Below are 18,164 nucleotides of genomic sequence, written 5' to 3'. Positions count from 1 at the left end.
CCCCGAAGCTCCCTCTCGGGCCGCGGGAAAGTGGGCGCGCACCCCGCAACATCTTGCCCCAGCGGGGAGGGCCGGGGTCAGCGCCGCGGCGGGGCAGGGGGTCCTGGGGGCCGCCTCCGGCCCGCCGGTCATGTGCTGCGCTCCCGGCCGGGGTGCGGACACTGCGGCGGGGACCGCAGCCCCCGCCCGGGCTCTCTGACCATCCCCGTCGTGGCGGGCAGGGGTGGGGGGCGCCTCCTGCGGGGCTCTTTGCGAGTCCGGGTGAGAACCTCCCCACCATGTCCATCCCTTGCGCGCTGTGCGGGGACGCCCGCGCTTGCGGAGTAAAGGGCCGGCCGCCGGGTGGCCCCGAATCCCCAGCGGCTCATTTCCGTGACTCAGCGAGGCGGGGGTGGGAGCCTGGGGCAAATCGAGGATTTGGAGCTGTCCCCTCGCCCCTCTGAGGTCGGACTTAACAAGCCCGGAGTGGGGGCTGCAGCTCCAGGCTGAACTGCAGCTCACAGCCCGCCCCGCCCATCCCCAGGGATTCTGCGGGCTGTGGAGGGGCGAAGCGGCGGGGGCTCGTCCCCTGGTTGCCCGGGCCGGGGGGGGGGGGGGGGGGGAGGAAGGTGGCGCCCAGCGCCGAGGACGAACGCCCGCATTTTGCAAATGTGCCGTGGCTGCTTTCTTTGGGGAGCGAGGTTAGGGCTCGCTTGGGGCGGGGGTGCTGGGTAAGGAGCAAGAGAGGACCGGGGAACTGAGGGAAGAGGAGGAACAGCTTTTGGAGCCCAGGGCTGTAAATCATGGTTTCGCCAGCCGAGGGGATGGCCTGGCCAGGATCGTGGGTCCCAAGTGGGGAAAGTTGGGCGCACGGAGACGCCGCGCGTCCCTGACCGGAGGGGCTTTAGCAGTAGCAGCCGCTGGAGGGGAGCTGCAGGGTAAACCGCCTGGCGAGGATGAAATTAAAACGTCTCGGAAGTAAGGGAAATTCATCCAGGAAAGGCTCTGCGGGGACCTCAAAGCTGGGGAAACTGAGTCAGGTGGCGGCGCAGACACCATGGGCGGGGTGCTGACAGTCTTACTGTCTGTGGCCGCGGCCCCCGCCCTTTGCTGCGCTCCGAGCGGCACCTGCCCCCTCCCCAGCCCATTGTTCCTGCAGATCTGGGAGGTGCCTCCCTACACGGCACTGCAGTAGTGGGGGAGTGCGGGGGGAGGGGGACATCCTGACAGGGCTCACTCTGGGGAGCAGCCTGGGAGCGCCCAGGCGGGGCCCAAACACACATCCAAATCTCCCCCGCCCCTGCTCTTCCCCAGCTGGCAAATGCGGTTGATGGGCTGGTGGCTTTGTCTGGATATCACTCAGCAACTGGACTGATTTATCCCCCCCCCCCTTTTCCTTTAAATTGGAAAAAAAAAAAATAGGATGATAGGGAGGAACATTGGAATTGCCAAGAATTGCTAAAGCTTAAGTTAGTGAACCAGTTTCTTGCCTCTCGTGCTTCGATAAATAGTGAATGGCTGTATCAAATGCAAGGTTGGCCGTAGGGTGTGTGAAATCAGAAAGAGTGAGCAGGGACTTGCTCCCCCCGGCCCCCTCCCGCGTCATTTTGTCTTGTAAAATCGAATTCAGCACCCCTCCCCTACACGCATGCACACACAGGCACTTTGTGGTTGTCTCTCCTCAGGCTGGGAGAGCTCCCCATCCAGGACGGGGAAACACATGCTGGGTGTCCCGGGCCACCTGGCACCGTTCGCCCGTGTCTATTCTGGAGTGTTTCTTCACTTCCAGTGATCTGCAGTTCAAGGCAGCCAGTGAGAACATCCGACACATGGACTTGGGACACAGAGCAGGCTGTCCCTGGCAACTTGCTGCTTCTCTCTTGGTTCCCATCCCTTCATCTCTAAAACGGGAGATATTAATAGTATCTCATAGGAGCAGAGCTCACCCACCAGCTAACACGTCTATTTCTAAGGTTTCCTCACTGAGTATTCTGTGCTGGGCAAAGAGCATACCTTATTTTGTTTGTTCAAGCCTCATCAGATCTGTTACCAGCATTCCCCTTTCCGCCAGGCAGGAAATCTAAACATAGGTTGAGCGACCTATCCAAGGTCACATATCTAGGAAGTATTGATTTGGACTCGGGCCATCTGATAATAGGGCTCTCGCCCTTCACTGCCATCCTGTGTAAGCCCTGTGGGTGTGGCCAGTGATTACTACTCTGTTAGGGACAGAAAAATGGTGTTCTTCAGGGGATCATTTCGAGGATGCTTTTGGTGCCAAAGGATAAGTACCAGAGCGATCAGACCGTGTTGGCTCTTGGGAGCAGTGGGAGCCCTGGGCGGTATGGCCAGAAAGGCTGGCCATAACATTTTTCCCAACAAAGCAAGTGGGGGTGGGGTGTGGGCGGAGTTGCCTGCGAAACAAGAATGTTGGTAGTTGTGGAAGCTGGGTCATGGGTACATGGTGGTTCATTACTATGCCCTTTGTATATGTGCGCAGATTTCCTTAATAGAACATTTAAATTAATTTACAAAACCAGAAGGGCCACCCCTTTATCTTTAGACCTTCAATCCTGCCCCCACCAAGACCTAGGTTGGTGGATCCAGGGAGCCCTAGAAGGATGAGATGAACGGGAGTGGGGGGGGGGGGTGTGGGGTGGTTCAGGCTGAGCTAGCTCCTGTGGTGACCCAGGCAGGGATAGGCATGGGCAGTGGACACCTCGTCATATGCTCCAGGGTGGGGATGGGGTTAGGCAGAGGAAGAGCAGGCAGGGGGGTTGCCTGTGTCCTGGGGGGGTCCCCTCTGGAGGCATTGCGTTGGACTTCGGAGATGGGATTCTAACGCCCTGGCAGTTAAGCATCATAAAAATAAACATTTTAAACACTGACATTTATCGAGGACTTCGTTTATGCTGTAATCTGAAAACACCAAATGATTTCATGTGGCCCTGGCCAAATCACCTTTGTCATTGAATGGCTGGCTAGGAGAGAGTCCCCGTTACCCCCATTTCACTTCTGGAGAGAGCTGCCAGGCCAGCCTGGCACAGCTGGGAATGGGTTTGAGTGAAGGTTAGGAAGTGACCAAGCTGTCCAGCCTCTCTTAGCACATGCCTGGCCTGTCATAGGCCCTTAGGGAGTCCTACTGAGTGTCCGAATGAATGAGCACACCACCAGTAGAGTGTGACTGCCCCACTTTCCCGTGGCCGCCAAACTACAGACAGAAGTGGAAGGGCACTGGTCGTGGCTCTCGAGGAGCTAAGGAAAGAGTTGAAATGGTGCTCTGGGTTTCACTGGCGAGGACTCTGACCATGGATCCACTTCTGTGTCTGAACTTGCATTTGAACCTCTGTCCACTGCCACTGTGGTCCCTCTGTACTCCCTGTGCACGCTTCCTGCACCGTGTCCTGTGTGTCTCAGAGCCCGGGATCTCCTTTAGCTCTCAGGCAGTTCCCCTTGCCAGGCACATCCTCTCTTTCCCTAGAAAACTCCTACTTATCCTTCAAAACCCAGCTCAGGTATGACTTCTTGGGAAGCCTTCCTAGGCTTATCCATCTTGGTGAGATCTCGGCTATGTGGTTCCAAAGTCTTCGGTACTGGCTGTTGATAATCTCAGCGAGTGTAGATGGGGTGCTCAAGACGTTCCAATTCTGTGTATCCCATTGACTCTTCCAACAACCCTATGAGGTTGTGTTATTATGACCCCATTTTGCCGATGAGGCGGTTGAGGCTTTTGAGAAATATGGTAATTTTCCCAGTCGAGGAATCAAATCACCCAGCCAATGAATGCTTGAGATGGGATATGAATCAGTCACAGACCCTAAAAGCGTGTGCTTTTCTCTTAATGCCTTTTCTCCCAGCAAGGGGGGAGAGGGATTATGTCTTTCATTTCCACAGTCTTAGTAAGGGCACATAGTAGGTGCTCAAAAAATATCCTACTGTGTGTCGAATGAATATCAGCCAGTAATCCCTAAGGGAACACAGCAGTGGGGAATGGCATCTGCATCCTGCCCACTCCTCGGCGAAATGGTGCTTCTAGAAACTTGGATGCGCAGGAGTGGGTGGAAGCTAAAGAGGAGTAGGCAGGGCTCAGTCAATCCTGAAAGAGATGAGACTTTGATTCCAACAAGGGTTTGAGTGACGAGTCAATACCGTGGGGGCGAAATGCTCTCTCATCGCATAAATAGGCCTCTGGTAGGGGAGGAAGCTTCTTTATTATTGCTGTGCATAATTAGAATGGCAGGGAGGAACCAGGGGCTTTAATGAATGAGCAGCATTCGGCAGGGAGGGAGCGCCTTCCACCTACAGGCATGTTTGGGCATGGAGAGCAGGGAGAGCCAAGGAGGGGACCAAGACGTGCGGGCACTGCCCAGAACTGACACTGGCCCCACCACAGTGGACTCTGCAAGTCCTTGCTGCCTTCCTTTTATTGGAAATGACTCCCGATCCATGGCTCCGAGACGGACGGTGACAGGTGCACAGGAGTAAGGGAGCAAAGTGGCTTTGGGGCCCAAAGTGCGTGTCAACTCCAGCTAAGCGTTCCTTTCCTGGTCTGTGTAAGGAGCACGTGACGCCTGCCTCGGTCTGTTGTGGGGCTAGTGCAGGTATCAGAGGGGCAGGGATTTAGCAAGTTTTTTGCCCCGTAAGAGGAAGGGAGAGACGGCTTTCTTGCCTCTGTCTCCCAGATGTCCACGGGCATTGCATTGCCTTGTGTGGTGTGGCACGGGGTCCAGCTGCTCTGCTTTCTTTAGAGGCTAGGGAAGGTGGGCAGATTCCACTTCAGTTTTTCTGATGTGAGGGTGCGTGGAGAACATGTTCAGGTTCCCGATGCCTTCGGACCTTCAGTGCTCCACTCTGACGCGACGAACACCTCTTTGCCGGCAAACACAACGCCTTGAACGCCTTTCCCCCATCTCTGCAGATTCCACTGGTGGGAAGCAAGAATGAAGGCAGCTGAAGGCTGATTCTGGAGCATGTAGTATTGGAGGCTACACTCTTTGGCTCCTGGACATGCCCTGGGGTTAGTTCTCGATCCCAGCTGCCTGTTAGAATCACCTGGGGGAGCTTTGTAAAAGCCTTGATGGCTGGGTCTCCTCCCGGAACTGTTGTATCAGGACTTCTTTGAGTGGACAGCCAAGTTTGAGTTCCCACATATCTGGATTTCAGACTTGGGACCTCAGCGTGAAGGGGGTAGAGGGCAGGACCATCCGACACCGTTCACTCCCCGTCTGTGTCTGCAGGGTTTGTAAGCACCAGCTCTGTGTTAAATGCTTCGCTTGTGTTGTCTCACTTAATCTTCATGAACACTCCATGAGGTGGGAGGTTTTACACAAGGGGAAACTGAGGCTCGGAGGAATTGGGTACATTCCCCAGGGTGAGAGAGCTGGGGGCAGGAAGGGGTGATGTTAGAACAGAGCTCAAGGCCGTCAGCAAAACCTCCATGGGCACAGCTTATCCTTAGGGAACTTTTTCTCAATCTTCAGCCATTTGAGATTCACTTTCCTGATGCCACTGTATGTTCTGGCCACCTAAACTGTGATTTATTGATTACTTTAAAAATTCACCTGCTGTTTTTTTAACAGGATTTAAGAGTCTTATTTATGTAGATTCCATACATGGGACACCTGTGTCACTTGCCACAAACAGAAGGTAACCGTGGCGAAAAAGTATGGAAACCCAAACACGGGCAGAACCCTTTAGCCACGTGTGTTTTCCTTTGGAAAGCTTTGTGCTGAGGCTGCACTCTGGGTAAGAGGGAGACCAGAGAGTTTTACAGGAGGTCAAGGATACAGGAGCACCAGAGTGAGACATTCTGTTTTCTGGAAATCAGTCTCCAGAGGGACTTGAATGGGAAGAGAAGTGTTTTAGGAATCACCTGGGAGGGAGGTCCTTATGATTTTCAGTCCCCGACCTTCTGGAATTAGACTTTCCAGGGAAAGGGGCCCTGGGAATGGATTTGCAAAGCCTGCCAATAAGACTTATAATCAGGGTTGGGGGGGGGGGGGGGACTAGGGACTAAGGCACTCCCTCAGGGACTCTGAACTAGAATGTGCTGCTTTACATTGTCTGAGTCCGGGAGAGAGAATGATTCGGTGTGATTTTACAGAAACAGTCGGCTTGGATTCCAATTCTGACTTTACCACTTAGCAGCCTTGGGATTCTGGGCAAGTGACTTAGCCCCTCTCCCACCCCACCTCAGTTTCTTCATCTGTAAAGTGGGAATAATCAATAGCACCCATTTCAGAGAGGATTTTATCTATTCCCACAACCTCTGCTAAGTTTGTGGCTCATTTGTTGTGTTGTCTGTTATTATGTATTGTTATGAATCCTGTAGCCACAGGTAGGGCATTTATCAGTGGCTGCATTTTCTCCAGAAGGCCCAGAGGGGAAAAGGGCTGGCCCGAGATCCCACAGCTAGGAAGGGGCAGAGCCCAGCTGGAGCCTCAGGCCACATGGCTTCTTGTCCAGCAGGCCTAGAACTTTGGAGATGAGCTGGGTGTCTCAGGCTGTGGGCCACATTTAATGACCATGTGGCCCCTTGCCATGGCTCTGAGCTCCCTGCTGGGCTTCTTGTTTGGGGCAGTAGTGGGGTTCAGTAGTCTTTTTGTATCCCTGGACCTACCCAGGGCTGCCGACCTCTGCCCTCAGGTGGACTCCCAGTCTGCCGTTGGACGGGCTCTGTCTGTGTGCTGAGACTGCAGGCCTGGAGCTTTGCAGAGACCGTTCTGAGCTCCGCCGGGACCACCCCTCCTCTTCCAGCCTTGACCATGACCTGGCAGCTAGGGATGTCAGGTGGGGCAGCATATGGGCCTGGGTTTTATCTTGAGGGTGGCCACGTGTCCTGGTGGGTACCTCTTGGGCAGTTATGAGAAGTGAAATTCTTAATAGTGACTCCTTTCACTTTCTGAGTCTCCCAGTTTGGAAGATAAATTATGTGGTCGTGCTACTAAGCTCTGTCCTTCCCCCAGCCACGTGGGCCTCAAGTGGGACGGGAGAGGCAGGAGGATGTGTGGCCAAACCGGGTTCAGCCGTGTTTAACTCCTGGGTGTGATGCGGCTGCACCTCCATTTCTCCTTCTGTAAACAAGGGTGGCTTGGGAGCCTGCTCTGAGCTCCAGTGGGTGCTGTGAGAATCGAATGAGAGAAGATCAAGTTAAGGCTAAGCACGTGCCTGGTGCACGGCAGGTGCTCCCTACGCTGTCGTTGATTGTTGCCAGTGACGGTTTGCTTTGGGAGTTGCCGGGGTGAGACGTGGGATCTGGAGCCAGACTGCCTGGGTGCCACCCTGGGCCGTGTCATTTACCCGCTCTGTGGCCCTGGTAAGTTACTAAACCTCTGGAAGGCTCAGTTTTTCATCTGTAAGATATGGGTTGTAATCGTCTTCTTTGTGTGCTTTTGGTGAGGATTAAATGAGTTTGTATCAGACGAGCACTTAGAACAAGGCCCGTCTTGGGGCGCCTGGGTGGCGCAGTCGGTTAAGCGTCCGACTTCAGCCAGGTCACGATCTCGCGGTCCGGGAGTTCGAGCCCCGCGTCGGGCTCTGGGCTGATGGCTCAGAGCCTGGAGCCTGTTTCCGATTCTGTGTCTCCCTCTCTCTCTGCCCCTCCCCCGTTCATGCTCTGTCTCTCTCTGTCCCAAAAATAAATAAACGTTGAAAAAAAAAATTTAAAAAAAGAACAAGGCCCGTCATAAAGTAGACACTAAATTAATCTTAACTGCTATTATTAGCTGTTATCGTTATTATGAATAGTCCAAAGTTACATTCTTGTAGGCAGGAGGAATTATCCACTGTTTTAGTTTCCTATTGCTATTGTGAAAATTACCACAAACTCAGTGGCGTAAATTTACTATCTTCTAGTCTAGAGGGTGGCAGTGAGTCCAAAGTGGGTCTAACTGAGCTAGAGTCAAGGTGTTGGCAGAGGTGTGTTCCTTCTGGAGGCTCTGGGTGAGACTCCACTTCCTGGTCTTTTCCGGCTTCTAGAGGCCACCTGCATCCCTTGGCTCCTGGCCCCTTTTGCCACCAAAAACATCACTCCAACCTCTGCCTCCATTGTCACATCTGCTGTCTGCCTCTGCCCCTCCTGCGTCCCTCTCATAAGGACTCTTGTGTGAAGGCCTCTTTTGAGTAACCAGAACTGTCTCCCCATCTTGAGAGCCTCAGTGTAATCACATCTGCAAAATCCCTTTTGTCATGTAAGGTAACACATTCATAGGTTCTGAGGATTAGGATACCGATGTATTTGGTGGAGTGCTATTTATTATTCCGTCTATGACATCCAGAAAGATTGGGGTCTTGCCTACATTTAGGAATATTAGTTAGAGAGCCTCCAGTCTCCCTCAGGGATGGTCTAAATGTTAGGAACTGCCCTTTCTTGGTGTTTTATATCGGTTGGGTCCTTTTGCCTCCTGTGTGATAGCTTTCTGGAGTTTGGGTTGTTGGTTAGCCCTTGGCTTTTATTTGAAAGAATTTTTTTTGAACGTCTTTATTTTTGAGAGAGAGAGAGAGAGAGAGAGAGAGAGAGAGAGAGCAAGTGGGGGAGGGACAGCGAGAGAGGGAGACACAGAATCTGAAGCAGACTCCAGGCTCCGAGCTGTCAACAGAGAGCCAGACATGGGGCTTGAACTCATGAAGGTGAGATCATGACCTGCTGAAGTCAGACACTTAATCGACTGAGCCACCCAGACACCTCCCCTCCCTTGGCTTTTAATCAATCCTGGTAGGGTCCTTGGGCACACTGCCACTTTGGGGATTGGTTTACCCCCTTCTCGGGGGCCTGTGAAATCACTGAGACCTCAGTAAAAAGATTTACTGGTTCCCCAGTGGGAAAATGATTAAAATATTAAAGAATAAGTGAAACGTCCACAGAGCGTCACATTGCATTTGTGTTTGCTACGTAACAAAGCACCCCAGAATTTAGTGGGTCAAAACGGTAGCCGTTTTATTTGCTCATGGTTCTGTGCTATATGCTCCTTTTGCTGGTCTTGCCTGGGGTCACTCGTGACTGCAGCCATCTGCCGTCTCCACTGGGCTGCAGGGTCCGAGAGGGTCTCGCTCGTGAGCATAGGGGTTGGTGCTGGCTGTCGGCTGGACTTCTTCCTGCACTTGGTCTTTTATTCTCAAGGAGCTGGCTTGGGCTTCGTTACGTGGTGGTCTCAGGGCAACAAGAGGATGAAGAACAGGAGGTGGCCAGGAAGGCCTCTTGAGAAGTTGTGTGCTGACTCCTTCTAGTGGTCAAAGCGGGTCTCGAGGCCCACCAGATACAAGGGGTGGAGAACGAGGTCCACCCCTTCGTGGGACGGGCTGCCAAGAATTGGTCGCTACTTTGCCTCCGAGTCAGTTTGAGTAAAATGGCAAAAGTACACACTTAAAGAATGGCATTATGTGTGAAAGCAGCTCACAGGCTGGATTCGCTCACTTGTTACAACTTTCTGTGAATGTGTAGCGTCCAGAAGTCCGCCCGTTGTAAATCAGATATGACTCACGGTCGAATTATCTGGAAAGCAACTCCCGGTTATCTTACACTTGCAATTACTTGGCTGTTGGTCTATACAGCTCGTGTCTCCATGATTGACGAACGGGGAAAGGATGTTGTGCGGGGAAGTTGTGTTGGCTCACTGACAGTTTTTCCCAGCGTGTTTGTGTTTCGATAGATGGGGATGGGCTTTCTCGTGAAGGAAGAGAAATAGGACAGGAATTTAAAAAAAAAATGCTAAAAGTCTACAGGTGCACCTTCCTTTAGTGCAAGTTGTGGCTGTTTTAGTATCTTTCGGCCCCCACCCCCCTCAGGCTGAAGGGAGAAGCTGAGAGGGCCAGGGAAGCCACTGGAAGGCATTGCGTTGTGAGAACACAGTGTGTACAGGTGACACCCTGGGTAGGGTTTTTGATTGCGGTGAGAATGGTCTCTGCAGGAAGTGAGTGACCCTGGGCCACCTGGGTGGCTCAGTCGGTTAAGCACCTGACTCTGACTCAGTCATGATCTTGCGGTTGGTGGGTTCGAGCCCCGCGGCGGGCTCTGTGCTGACAGCTCGCAGCCTGGGGTCTGCTTTGGATTCTGTGTCTCCCTCTTCTCTGCCCCTCGCCTGCTCACGCTTCGTCTCTCTCTGTCTCTCAAAAAATAAGTGTTAAAAAAAATTAAAAAGAAAAAGAAAAAAAAAGAAGTGAGTGACCCTGAGGCCCATCATCTCAAAGGAGAAGCCCCAGTCAACGACTGACCCACTGGGGCTTTGGGTCCAGGGGCTGGTGCGGCTTACTCTGCTAGGGTATTGCTAGAGCCATGACTATTTTGGGAAAGCCTCAAGTGACAAGGTCCTGTAAGTCTTGAGCGACCTGCACCACCCCGTCTTTCCCATGAATTCTATTATTTTTAGCGTGCGATTTTGCAGAAGGTGAAGATTTCCGGGAAAACACGCCACTTTGTGGCAGAAACGTTCGTATGTCTGTTTGCTGCAGGATGAGTGCCCGCTTAAAATTATCTGCCCCAGGGGCTCCTGGGTGGCTCAGTCAGTTAAGCATCGGACTCGTGATTTCAGCCCAGGCCACTATCTCCTTGTGGGATCGAGCCCCGTGTTGGGCTCTGCGCAGAAAGCACGGGGCCTACTTGGGATTCTTTCTCTTTTTTTTTTTTTCTCTCTGCCCCTCCTCCACTCACGCTTTCTTTCTCTTAAAAGAAATAAATAAACGTAAAAATATATATATTTGCCCTGTTACAGAGCGGGGCCTCAAATGGTTCGGCCCACTGGAAGAGGTCCCTCTCGTGTCTGCACCTCGTTTTGGAGTATACTAGCTGGACTTTTGTGACTGTTTTGCTTCTCAGATGTCTGGTATGTTTTTCGAGCAGTTTTGCTTACTGTGTTCCATTTTTGCCGTCAGGACCCAGAGGCTCTGGGAAGGTAGTGAGTTCTGTCGGGTAGAACCACTGAGCACCCTGACATCTCAGCGGGAAGTGGGTTTTGCCTGTGTCAGTTGTTCCCCATAAACTGGCACTAAAGGGATCCTCCTTGTTGCCTTCCGTGTTTCGTAAATAAGACCCTGTGGGGGCGCCTGGGGGGCTCAGTCGGTTGAGTGGCCGACTTCGGCGCAGGTCATGATTTCACGGTTCGCGGGTTCGAGCCCCGCGTCGGGCTCTGTGCTGTCAGGGCAGAGCCTGCTTTGGATCCCCTCCCTCCCACTCTCTCCGCACCTCTCCCGCTCATGCTCCCTTTGTCTGTCAAAAGTAAACAAACGTAAAAACAAAAAGGCCCTGCGGTCTTGTGGGTTTCCCTGTGACCGGACACAGATTCCCGTCTCCGGTGTGGGACACGGATGGTGTGGGTGCTAGTGCTCGGGTCTGCGGCCTCGGAGGCCACAGACCGGCCTCCTTGTTTGTCCCCAGGTTTCCATGGGCTAAAGGCTAAATTCCTCTGGTCACTTCCTTCCCTTATTTTCCTTTTCTCCTTGTCCCTGAGGGGCCATCTCTGCCGGTTGGGATAAGAAACTGTTTACAACACAAACGTCAGAAGTCCTGTTCCCAAAGCGGAGATGGAAGTTGTTGAGGAAACAGAGCCCGTAGGTGGCATTGACAGCCAAGTGGGAGCTGGTCGGCCACGTGTCGGGGCTGGGCCTGCCCTCTCGCTTTACAGATGGGGAAACTGAGGTCAGGGAGGGCTGAGGAGACTGCTCCCAGATACTGGGCAAGGCCAGCGTAAGGATCCAGGTCGGCTGGCTCCCTCTGCACACTTCCCAACTGAACCCAGGGTGGTCTCAGAATCCTTCTTAACCCGTCAGTCCAGCCAGCCCCTCCCAATCGGAGACAGCACGGGGTCTACACCGCTTTGCCATCCGTAACTTAAAGACTTGTCCCTCCCTGCAGGAGTTACATTTCAGTGTTTGAAGAGGTAATGTTTTTTTTATTTTTTTTTTTTATTTAAAAAAAAATTTTTTTTTCAACGTTTATTTATTTTTGGGACAGAGAGAGAGCACGAACGGGGGAGGGGCAGAGAGAGAGGGAGACACAGAATCGGAAACAGGCTCCAGGCTCCGAGCCATCAGCCCAGAGCCTGACGCGGGGCTCGAACTCACGGACCGCGAGATCGTGACCTGGCTGAAGTCGGACGCTTAACCGACTGCACCACCCAGGCGCCCCGAAGAGGTAATGTTTAAGGTAGAGGAGTAAAGTGTGCCGTCAGAGTGCCCTGAGAGTCCTGAACGGTAGGTCGAGCCCCAGGCGCCGCCTTCTCGGTTCGCTTGCATAGTTCCTCCACCGACACTGGTGGTTGCCTATTTTTTGTGCCAGTGTTCAGTAGGGCTTTTAGTTTCAGGTAACTGCACGTTTTCTCGTTAGAGGAAGCCAAAAGGAGATTTTGTACAGAATCCCAGGATGGCTCCTGGAACTCCCTCCGTGCCGGCTCTAGGAGGGATAGCACCGGGAGCTTGGGGTTCTCCCCCCGCCCCACCCCGATCTCTTCTGCTTTACTCTGCTTGTGGCCTGTCCCTCCCTCCCTGCAGGCCCAGTTTATGGGTGCCCCAGTCTTTCTCACTCCAGTCCAGACTCCCAGGGGAGGCCCCTAGGTCCAGGCATGATTATGACCTGTCCCTGGAACTGTTACCCCGGGCCAGGGGCTGGGGTCACTTGCTGGGAGAGGGGAGGAGCTGGGGGGAGCACTGTCCTGTGGTCAAGGAGTAATTGCCTCTTACAGACAGTTATGGTGCTAGTAACCGAGTAAGTCATCCACAGTAGGTGGTTCCTAGGTGAGGGCTGTGCATGCAGAGAGTAGATGAACGGCCTATGGGAAACTTTCTCATTCTTAATAGCAACAGATAACCGATGAGGTCTTATTTTCCTTTCTTTTATGACTCAAATATAATAGCAGATAATAGGTTTAATAAAAAGCATTTCAGGGGCGCACGGGTCGCTCAGGTAGTTACACGTCTGACTTTGGCTCAGGTCATGATCTTGTGGGTTTGTGGTTCATGGGGCTTGTGGGTTTGAGCCCCGCATTGGGCTCTGCACTGACTGTGTGGAGCCTGCCTGGGATTCTCTCTCTCCCTGTCTCTCTGCCCCTGTCCACTTGCTCTCTCTCTCTCTCTCAAAATAGCTAAATAACTTAAAAAATACTTAAAAAAAGTTTCAGTGTCTGTCCTTGGCAAAATAACTTCATAATGCTATGTTAGGCAATTTGGGAGGGAGGTTTACTGGTTGGTAAGTTGAAGCACCGTGGAACAAGGGATTGGTAGAGATGTGAGGGGGTGCTCTGTACCTTTGGGTCTTTATCAGGCATCACTGTGGCCTTGTGATCAGAGACAGAAATGGGTGCCAGTAGAGGCTTTCAGCATTCTGTGAGCCAGCCTCCTAGAAAGTGGCAGTGACCTCAATAGCACACAGTGACCTAGTGGCAGAATAGGGTCATGCTGTCCCTTAGAGCAAACTAAAACTCTGCTTGTCTGGTCTGGGATACTGGGGACGGGGGGAGGCTGAGGATACGGCTACTGGGGTGGCAGTACCTAGCTTGTGCGTGACGGTGGCAGGGGTACCCGGGGAAGGGTTTGGGAAGCAGGGGGTGGTCTGACCTAGGGCACCAGGCTTCTAGGGGCCAGTCATAAGGAAGACAGCGATCAGAGGTGCTGTAGACCCAGCGGAGACCTGATACTGCTGGAGCCTTGCCGGGTCCTGTTAGATTCATCTCAGGAGAGGCTGCTGTGTGTGTGTGTGTGTGTGTGTGTGTGTGTGTGTGTGTGTGTGTGTGTACGTACATATGCATGTATAAGTATTCATGTATGCGTATGCATGGGGAGAGAGGGAGTAACAGAGGTGGAGAGGAAGGGAGACAGAGACGGGGAAGATAAAGACTAAGAGATGTTAGAAGCTTCTGGTAGGTCTTCTCTTGTGGTTCATATGGTTCATTCAGACATGAACCCACAAGAAGCTGGCTGGTCAGAGACACTGATTCTGCCCTAATGCTGTACTCCTTGGGTCTTCCTGAACGTTTGCTTGTGAAATTCCAAAGCACCACATGCTGGGGGACGGAGCCTGGGCTACTTTGGAAGGAAGAGAAGCCAGCAGGATGGGATTTATCGCAGAGCAGTAGGAATGCACTGTGGCCCACTTGTTATTTGTATCTACACCTCGTGCATTGAATGCATATTCATATGGCAACACAGACTTCCTCACTGAGTTATGTAATGGACATGTCTTCCTGTAGAGTAAGGCCTCGTGAGAATACAGACGCGCTGAAGAATGCAGCTGGGGTCCGGGTTAAAATTGCTCCTTGAAAATCTTACTGTGGGGGTTGGAGGGCAGGGACAGTTTCTAATGAAAAATAGCAATGAGATTGCAATAAACTCCAAAGCAAACACAGGAGCCCGAAATACAATGACGGCGGCAGAGGGATGGCCCCCCGCTCATCCTGTGCCTCATTGAGGAGCAGTCTGGGATTTCCCGTCCCCAGACCTTCACCTCCTTCTGCCCGAAGAGCTCCTCCCTCACGCTGCTCCCCAGCCCCAGCTTACAACCCGTGTCCCTCTCAGAATTTGCAAATTGGTTTCTATCTGTGACTATGCTTACAACTCAAGGTGACCCTCCCTGCCCGCTTCCCCCAAAGCCTCAGGGCTCAGAACCCACAGGGGGGCGTGTGGTCATCTCCTGGACACTGCCAGCTCCAGGCTTGTGCTCAGATTTGGCAACTGAACACCGGGACTCTGACCAGATGTAAATGATTAAAGCTTCGGGCCGTGCTGGTTGGAAAGGTCGGAGCCCAGCGGTAGAGCCAGGTCATCAGAGCCCAGGGTGAGGCCTGGGAGCCAGAGACCCCCCCCCCTTCCCCCCTGACCCTGCAGGATTCCTGCCTCAGCACCAGGATGGCCCACTTCAGGCAGGGGACATTTGGGGACATTGGGCGGTGTTGAGTATTGAAGCCAGAGGTGACCCCCATTAAGTGTAGCTTCACTCCCAGGCCTGGAGGAGGCCAAGGCCAAGGCAGTTCAAGACCCCCATTCCAGGTCAGGTCCCTGCGCTTCCGTCTGGGGGTCCGCGTAGAACTGCAGGTGAATTTAGGTCCAGGTTCCAGTCTCAGCTCTGTGGAGGCCTTGGGCAGCCTTGGAAATGTCCCTGAGCTTCTGTTTCCTCCTCTGTGGGATGGAGCTGAGAAATAAAGCCTACCCCATGGGGCTGCTGGAGAGATTTGCCAGGGGGAGAGCTGGCCCCCCCACCGGAGGTGGGAGCCCGGTGATCACGGGGAGCTGGTGGAGGTTGGGGTTCTGGTGTAGGAAAGAGAGGAGCAGGCAGGGGCCTCCAGCAGGACCCCCGGGGGGGGGTGCAAGAAGTGATGCCTGCAAGCCAGCCCCACACTCTGCTCACCCCACCCCGCCCAACCCTCTCCTCTGTCCCCAGCTGCTGTCCTGGGCAGGTACTGAGTGAGTGAGAGGTAACTTTGTTTCTCGTGACAAGATCATCACATGTCCATCAAGGAAAATGTAATCCAAGGGGGCACCTGGGTGGCTCAGTCGGTTAAGCGTCCGACTTCGGCTCGGGTCATGATCTCACCGTCTGTGAGTTCGAGCCCCACGGCGGGCTCTGTGCTGACAGCTCGGAGCCTGGAGCCTGCTTCCGATTCTGTGTCTCCCTCTCTCTCTGCCCCTCCCTGTTCATGCTCTGTCTCTCTCTGTCTCAAAAATAAATAAACGTTAAAAAAAAAAAAAAAAAAAAAAAGGAAAATGTAATCCAAGGGAAGAAAAGAGGAAACCACGTCCAGAGTCAGCCCCATTAACCCCCTTGGTGCTCAGACTTCCAGAACTGCCAGGCATAGCAAGACAAAGCTGGTCGATGGGCCTTCATGGAACCTAGTACCGTGAGGCAGTGGGTAGTGTCCTCCCTTTATGAACAAGGACACAGAGTCTCCAAAGTTTATGGTCCTTGGTTAAGGAGTGGGATAGAGAGAGTGGTGGGCCTGCTGGTTTCTGAGCCCAAAGTGTGGGTTCTTCAAAAATGTTTGTTCTGGATCGTTTCTGTCATGCTCCCTCACATCCCTCGCCCCCACCCCCAAGATGCTTTGCTTCCTCGTGCAGCAAACACCTGGCAGCAGGATGGGCCAGGCAGCCCCCCGTGTGGGCTCCGTGCAGGCATGGTGAGGTGCTGGACGGTAACCCTCACTCTCTCCTCCTAGAGTCCTGACTCGCTTGGCCGAGGCGCTCTTAGCCACGACTGGCTCCACATAGCTAGACTAGATTCTGGATAAAGGTGACCCGGGACCCAGATATTGGTGTGGGGTCAGGGGCCCCCAGGTGGACATAGGCCTGGCCCCTTCTCCTTTGCAGGTGCCTGGGTGGGGGGCAGGGGAAGAGGCTCACTGGGGGGCAGGGCCCCTGTCCCATCTGGAAGCCACACTGGTATCAGGAACCCTCATTACAGCTGCCTCTGTGGTCTTCCCCAGGGGCCCACGGGTCCCTTCTCCCAGGAGCCCCTTGGCTTCCTTCCAGAAGGTTCAGCACAAGTGCCACAGGCCCTGCAGGGGTGAGGCTGCTGCTTGCTGGCAGCCTGGAGGAGCAGGGGAGGGGCGGTCTGGGCTGTGCCAGTGGCAGGCTGGGGGCCTGTGGACAAACGTTTGCTCATCCGTTTCAACGCCTGGCCTATGATTGAAAGGAATGAGAGATTCCACATAAAAGTCCGGTCTTTGCCCCTCTGGATGGGGGATTCCCGGTTTGTAGCGTCTATCGCTCCACGACTCTGCTTTGACTTTTCTTTTCTCATCCCCCCTGGTCCCAGAGCAGAGTTAGGGGAAATTCTTGTACCCACATCGCAGTAAAAGCGGGCCTGGAAGGAACCCTTTCTCCTTTGTGCCGCCTTCCTGACCCCCATAGCAGGGGTCTTTGGTGACCTCAAGGAGCAGGGCTCTGGAGTCCTCAGACTCGGGTTCCAATTAGCTTTGTCTCCTGCCAGCTGCAAGGGAGGTTTGCTCTCAGCCACGCCTCAGTTCCTGTAAAGCCGGGCACCAGTGCAGGGTGGTGTGGGATTAAGGGAAGGGGTACCTGCAAAGTCGTTCTTGGGACAGGACACCCGGAGCCGTCCTTGTTTGCTCCTTAGTGTTGTGATTGGTGGTGTAATCGGCAATACCATGAAGCTTTGGACTGCTAAGTGCACAGCTTTACATGCATGTGCACCATGTGTGTGGAGGCTGAAGGGCGCCCTCCAGGGATGTGCGTGTCCCGCTTTCCCACAACACTCACCGCATGTTACCTTGCGGGGCAGGTGTGATTCAATCCAGGGTCCCGAGGAGAGGAGGTTATCCTGGATTATCTGGGTGGGCCCAGTGTAATCCCAAGGGTCCTTAGAAGTGAAAGAGGGAGGCTGGAGGGTCAGAGACAGAGATTGGAAGATGCTTTGCTCCGGGCTTTGAAGACGGAGGAAGGGGACACAAGCCAAGGAATGCAGATGTCCTCGAGAGGCTGGCAAAGGCAAGGAGATGGCTTTTTTTCTGGAGCCTCCAGGACCTTGATTTTAGCCCAGTGAGACCCGTTTCAGACTTGAGACCTCCAGAACTCTCTGGTTTTCGGTCACAAGGTTAATAAAGATGTATTACAGCAGCCATAGAAAACACACACCCAACAATAAACCCAACAATGTGAATGAACCATAGAAAATGAACCATTCACAATGTGAATAAACCATAGAAAACTCTCTGGTTTTCGGTCACTAGGTTAATAAAGATTTATCACAGCAGCCATAGGAAGGTGAGACACTGTGTAACCACCCCGCCGGGCAGGATACAGGATATTTTCATCCCTCTAGAACATTCCCTTGTGCCTTGTCTCAGGCAGTCTCTACCCACCCGGTGAGGAACCATTGTTCTGACATCTTTCACTTTAGGTGTACTTAAAAAAATTTTTTTTTAAATGTTTATTTATTTTGGAGAGAGAGACAGAGCGTGAGGGGGGAAGGGTAGAGAGAGAGAGAGGGAGAGAGAGAGAGAGGGAGACACAGAATCCGAAGCAGGCTCCAGGCTCTGAGCTGTCAGCATAGAGCCCGATGCGGGCTTGAACCCATCAACTGTGAGATCATGACCCGAGCCGAAGTCAGACGCTCAACTGACTGAGCCACCCAGGCGCCCCTCACTTTAGATGTACTTGTTCTTGAACTTCATGTGAATGGAATCCTCCTTCATGTCCAGGGTTTTTATCCAAAATCGTGCTTTTGAGGTTCATTCACATTGTTGGGAGTA

The 18,164-nt window shown here is 53.2% G+C and overlaps 1 protein-coding gene across 2 annotated transcripts in view; it reads left to right on the top strand.

Moving 5' to 3' along the window:
- The window catches only part of HSPA12A (heat shock protein family A (Hsp70) member 12A), a 167,583-nt gene that overhangs the window by 97,351 nt on the left and 52,068 nt on the right, over positions 1–18,164 (top strand). The window lies entirely within an intron of this gene.

The sequence above is a fragment of the Felis catus genome, chromosome D2 (assembly GCF_018350175.1).
Source record: "Felis catus isolate Fca126 chromosome D2, F.catus_Fca126_mat1.0, whole genome shotgun sequence".
Lineage (NCBI taxonomy): Eukaryota > Metazoa > Chordata > Mammalia > Carnivora > Felidae > Felis > Felis catus.
The sequence above is the reverse complement of the archived record's forward strand: the minus strand, read 5'-3'. Positions and strand labels throughout refer to the sequence as shown.